Consider the following 6,671-nt stretch of genomic DNA (forward strand, 5'->3'; position numbering starts at 1 on the left):
CAAATTGGAACGATACTTCTACGTTTGACGATCGGGCAATTAAACTACTTAACTCATCATACCGAGGTGAGTTCATATCAAGGGATATCACAGTCTTCCTCAAAATCCAAAATTACGAAATCGACTGGGATTATAAAATTGCGCACCTTAACCAACACATCTTCAAGTACTCCTTTTGGTTGTACCAAAAATCTATCAAATAACTATAGTGTAATGTGCATAGTTTTAAGTTCCCTTAACCTGAGTTTTTCATATATCAATAAGGGCATTAAATTGATATTGGATCCTAAATCACAAAAAGCCTAACTAAAGGGCATATCCCTTATCTCTATAAGAATTGTAAAACTCCCTAGGTCTTTTAGTTTTAGGGGAATCTGTTTAGAAATTATTGCACTACATGATGCATCTATGTTAACTTGCTCTCCTATTTTAATTTTCCTATGCCTAGATATGATTTCTTTTAAATACTTTGTGTATTTAGGAACTTTTTCAATTAATTCAATTAAAGGTAAGTTAACATTCATAGATTTGAACAGGTTTAGAAAACTTACAAATTCTATCTCATCTCATTTTTGCTTATCTTCTAACCATGAGGGGAATGGTAACTTAGCTAATGCAGGTTCTTTGTTCAGCTCAACTTCTGGTTCAGCTATTAGCTCGGTTACTTTTTCTGTTTTAGGTTTAGTATTAGCATTTTGAGAACCTTCTTTTTTAAGGTCATCGGTATCCTCCTTGTTCTCTTGAGTTGGGTTTTCTAGGATATTCAATACTTTACCCAATGGAGTGCGATCGTCTTTATATATACCTTCACTTCTCTCTGAGGATTGTTTTTGGTATTACTTAGGATACTGGTGCCAATTTCACTTTCGATATCTCTCATCATGCTCATTAATTGGCTTATCTGACCTTTAAGCTTAGTTAATGTTTTAGATGTTTGGGTGCACTCAGACTGCACCTATTTCACTTTTGTCCCCATTGACTGCATCTCTCCCTCAATTCAATCTAAGCGTTGACCACATACAGTATGGTCATTCTAGTTGGCTCTCTCTAAGACTTCTGTAAATATAGAGGTTTGTAAGTTGTATTTTTAACAGGGTTAGAATTGTTACCTCCTACTGGGTTTTCACTCTATCTCAGGTTTGGGTTATCTCTCCAATGAGGTTGTAAGTGTTTGAATAAGGGTTTTCACCCCTATTCGTAATATAAATCACCTTCTCAGTTGAGCTATCAAAATAATGGCTAAGAGTTTATCTCTACCAAATTTTGAAGACGTACTGGATGTGGACACTATTCAGTTAAGTCTGTCCAAAATTTGTTGGTACTTGTCATCTTCCTGGATAGCTTTTACCGTGGATGGTCTCTGGCCATAAGTAAATCTTTCATTTGGCCATTGGTAGGAATCCATTTCCATGTTTTCTATTAGATCATATGCATCCTTGTATGCTCTGTTCATCAAGGCTCCTCTTGTAACTCCATCAAGCCCTGGTCACGCGTGTGTGTCTAACCCGTTATAGAACATCTGCAATCTCAACCATTTAGGTAGACTATGATATGAACATTGGATCATCATCTTAAAAAATTCCCAAGCTTCATGAAAGCTTTTTCCTTCTAGTTGCTAAAATGTAGCAATCTCCCACCTTAGTTGGACTGTTTTGCTAATAGGAAAAAACTTGTGTAGAAACTTCTCCACCAGTTCATTCCATGTCGTGATAGATCTCGGTGCCTGCGAGTTTAACCAAACAAAAGCATTATTAATTAAGGAGAAGGGGAACATCCAATGACAAATAGTGTCATTAGTGACCACATAAATTTAAATGTGACAGAAAGCTGGAGAAACCATTTTAAGTGTTAGTTTGGGTCCTCCGGCATAGTTCATAGAACTGCAGATTATTCTGGAACATCTGCATCATGGCCAATTTGATCTTGATATTATTCATTGTAATGGTTAGTCTTGTGATACTGCCTTGTACCATATCTAGAGTACGTAACGCATAGTCCCTTAAAGTTCGCTCTTCTCGTTTCATCTGCAGGTTTAACGATAGTTGTGGTGGTGGGAATAAATCTTGTATATTAGCCTCGTTAAATTGGTCGAATGATGGCTTTTCTCATGGTAGGTTGCCCACTGCAGGTGGTTGATTTCGCATCTGTTGTTGCTGCTGTCGACGGTTTCTATAGATTAATCTTTCTAGATCAACGGGTGGCTCTATAGGTGTTCCCCTACTTCGAGTCATGCATTGAAACTACAAAGAAAAATTAAAAACATCAATAAGAATAAAACTCGTATCTATAATTTCGAATTTTCCTAATTATTCTATTAAAATGAAAAAATTAAAATTTATCTAGTAATGTTGCCTCCTCAACAATGGTGCCAACAACTTGACCGCCTTCGGATGTTCTAACATCCAAAGTGTGAATAATACAACTTAAGATATGAAATTGAGGCGGTGTCCGCAAGTATACCAGTTAAGTTGTAACATAGTTTTTACAACGAAGTAGGTGTCTAATATGAGGTTCGTACACTAGGGAGGCGAGTGCTAAATTAATATTAATCTAAACATAAATAGATCTATTTGTTACTTTAGATAAATTATATTACTAAAAAACATAAAGTAAAGAATTTAGGTTTTATCAGAATGGAATAAAACATGCATAAAATAATGAAAACGAAAAAATAATGTGTAATTCAACCAAATCTAAGCATGGGTGATTAGCTCGCTTCGGTGATCATAACTAATTCCTATTTTGGGTTTCTACTCAATAAACTAGTCGTTACCCTAGTAGGATCTCTCAATCTTCCACTAAACTAACGAGTCAACAAGAACTACTTATCTCTTGGCCTCGCAGTCCAAACTAGATTGGGGTAAGAGAAATAGGCAACATCAATTTTGGGTTAATTCCCACCTAGACGACTTCCTAGGGTTGTTAGGGCTAAGGTTTAAGTTCTTCCTATCCCAAACAGTTGATCCGTTAAGAAAACTCTACATAGAAATTACATAATCACACTTCCACTCACTAATCCACCATAAGAGGATTAGTTCCTCATGGATTTCATAAACAATGTAAACTTGATAAATAAAACAAACATGAAGGACAAATCAATAATAAAAGTTAAAGAAGAAATCTTGATCGTATTGATTGATTGAAGGCCAAAAATCCACAAAGTGTTTGCCATAATCCACAAATCAGATTCTCTGAATATCACAAACGAAAAGAAACTAAAAAAAATCTTAAGTCTAAAAAGAATACAAACTAAAAACTAAATTGAAAGAAAAATTATAAATTACTGAAAAGGTCCCCCTTTAACTGTTTAATGAGTCTATTTATGATGTTAGGGTGGTCGTCGTCCTTAGCCCTAGGTCGACTGATGTTTTTACGTTAATTTTCATTGTGAGGACCAAAACACCCTTATCTTGTTAATGCTTTCACGTACAAGGTCGATGTTGCTGTAACGCCCCGGACCCTTGGCCGTTACTGGGGTCGAACACTAGATGTTAACGGCTTAGTTCGTCAATTATACAACTCAAACAATGTATTTCTAAAACTTCCAGACAAGCTGGCTAGCGGCGTCACAGTCACTTTAAAAATCATATCTCATGTTCCAAAACTCGAAAACCAATTCCGTAAATTTTCCCTGAATCTAGACTCGTATATCCATTTATGGATTTATTTCTAGAATTTTTTGTTGGGCCAATTGGTACAGTTTATTAGTTAAAGTCACCCCTATTTCAGGGTTCTACTACTCTGACCTTCAAGCATTACGACTTAGATGTTTCCCTTTAAAGAGCTTCAATACTTATGCCGTTTGTTTCTAATGAAACTAGACTCAAAAGGGAATCTATACATATAAAGCATGACTTCTAATTGTCTCTGATTAATTTATGGTGAATTTCTAAAGTCGGGACAGGGGATCCAGAAATCGCTCTAGCCCTGTTTCACAAGAGTTTAATTATCTCCTAACATACAGCTCATATGGTCATTTCGTTTCTTTCATATGAAAATAGACTCATCAAGATTCGATTACATAATTTATTCCTTATTTAATTCCATTCCTACTATTTTTAGTGATTTTTCAACCTCACATCACTGCTGCTGCCAGCATCTGTTACTAAAGCAAACTATGCCTATTTTGTGATTTTTCCTTAATCTAACTAATAACTCATCATACATATCATGAATTTAACGCCGAGAATAATCAGCCATGACAACATTATCAAACCAATTTTTACTAAGATTTATGACGAAGAATCATAGGACCAAAATCCAACTTAACATTTATGCCATTTTCGCATGGCTAAAGTTTACATACCAAAGTTCAACAAAACATAATAGCCTATACATGCCGAAATGTTCTCCTAGGCCAACTAAGAAGAAGATACCCCAAAAAGTTGCAATCCGGTGTGATGACTTTGACGACGGTCACGAGCACACAAAATGGATCAAGAACCTAAATAAGCAACAAATAAGCACACCAAATGAGTACATAACTCAGTAAGTCATAAGCGTCACATAATCATCCATTAATAAATTATCACATGAGAAAACAAAGGAAAAGGAGTTAATTCTCTCCACCCATACTGTGACAGCCCAAAATTGACCCTAGTCGGGAAGTGGTTTCGGGACCGCTAAACCGAGTCACCGAAAGGTTTGAATGTGATGTTTACTATCTAGAATATGTAATCATGAATGTGTGAAAATTTCGAGCTTCGATTTAGTCGATTGCATGTGAATTTAGTCAATAGGACTTATATGAGAAATTTTAAAAATGAGATAGGTCAATGCATGAGGACCTATTAGTGCATGTGGAAGAAAAAGGGGACTTGCATGTCAAATTCCCCTCCCTAATATGTAGTGGCCGGCCATGCTATGGGTGGAAACATGTCACCAACATGTTGTGTTAGTGATGTATGGTAAGGAAAATAAAATATTAAGCATGATAATTAAAATAAATTAAAGAAAGGAATTAAACAATGAAAAGGAAGGGTGATGAAAAAAAAATGGTCTCATCCATACCCCCCCTTGTTGCCGTGAGTTGAGGAAAGAAAACAAAAAAAAAATGTGTGTGTTCATTCTTGAACACCTTTGGCCGAATAGAGGAAAGAAAGGAAGGGGAAGAGCTTGAGAAAATCGGCTATGGTGGTTTGCTAGACTAAGGTATGTTTGATGTTGTTCTTGAGATGCATGCATGTTTTAGTAGTTGACTTGAGTTCTAAAAACCCATGGTTCAATTTTGTGGATTGATGATGATTTTGTGTTTTGCCATTGATGAGTGCTTGAGCTTTTTGATAGTTGTTGATGAAAAGTGAAAGATATGTTAAAGATTAATATGTTTTGTGTTGAAGTTTTTGGTGATTTTGAGTAGTTAGGGCTAAATTACAAAAACAAATTTTTGAAGGACTCAAAGGTGAAATAAATGAGATGTATGGACTTATATGGGCACTAGGAAGATTCGGCCCTTAAGGAGTGTGACCAAACTTTGTGTATTTTGTGTTTTGTGGAATAAAGACTAAATTGTGAAAGTGCGAAATATTAGGGGTAAAAATGTAATTTACCCATTTATGCGTTATTAGACTAAATTGAATGAAAATATGTTAAATTAAGGCTTGGCAAGCTAGCTATTAAGGTGAAATGCTAATGTTAGTATTTGATTCGGTAATAATCTGTTTGGGGACAGCAGCAGTAAGGTGATTTTGGAAAATCGCCATAATTTGTAGGAGTTGAATTAGAAGCTGAGTGAATTATGTCATTAAAGCTTGAAGAGTCTATTTTCTTACAAAAGAAACTATGAAAACAAAAGAGTTACCGATCTTGAGATATTTGAAGTATTGTGGGGCTGAGTCAAAATGACTACTAGATTCCCTGTTCTGTTTTTAGAAAATCATTATAAATTGTACAAAAATGATTATAAGATAAAATTTATATGCTTAGACTCCTTAATGAGTCTAGTTTCAAATGAGATCAAATACAACACATTTTGAATTCTGTAAAATGAGAAATTTGATTCGTAGTGAAGAGTGGTCAGAATAGTCAAACAGTGAAACAGGGGAAACTTTAAGAAAAATCTGGTATTGATTGGCCAAGCCAAAAATTCTGAAAATTTTATGGATGGAAGATATACGAGTCTATATTCAGGGAAAATTAACGGCTAGTGATTTGGAGTTTTGTAGCTCCAGTTATAAACAATTTAGCGACTACTGCTCAGGAAAACAGCTCGTAGTGAATATGTGATTTAGTTGTAAACATTAATGAAAATTTGCCAATGAGTTATTTATTGACTATTATAAAGCTTACTATAATCTATGTGTGTGAAAGTCAAATCAATATTTATATTATTCTGAAAGTAATACTTGAATAGTCGATTAATGACTATTTTAAATTATTGATTTGGCTCAAGGAGTTAAAGGAGGTAAATCGAGCAAAGGCAAAGAAAAGGTTATCGAGTAGTCGAGTTGGAACCGTCTTACCCAACACGAGGTAAGTCATTAAGCATGTAGTTGGTATTATTTCAATGGTCATAATGTTTATGTATCGATGCTAATGGAATGAATAAATATACATATATATATATATGTGCATGTACGTATGTGATGATGAAATTGTTGAATGAAAGAAAAGAGGTAGGATGTACTGAGTTGTTGATCTCGGCACTAAACGTGCGGGATAACCATTTATGA

At 34.9% G+C, this 6,671-nt stretch overlaps 1 non-coding gene across 1 annotated transcript; it reads left to right on the plus strand.

Moving 5' to 3' along the window:
* The first annotated feature begins 1,541 nt into the window (after positions 1-1,541).
* LOC121212898 (small nucleolar RNA R71) lies at positions 1,542-1,645 on the plus strand. Its single transcript, XR_005908271.1, has one exon. It is a non-coding gene; the product is annotated as a small nucleolar RNA R71 (small nucleolar RNA).
* Positions 1,646-6,671: the final 5,026 nt, after the last annotated feature.

Source organism: Gossypium hirsutum, chromosome A13, assembly GCF_007990345.1.
Source record: "Gossypium hirsutum isolate 1008001.06 chromosome A13, Gossypium_hirsutum_v2.1, whole genome shotgun sequence".
NCBI classification, from domain to species: domain Eukaryota; kingdom Viridiplantae; phylum Streptophyta; class Magnoliopsida; order Malvales; family Malvaceae; genus Gossypium; species Gossypium hirsutum.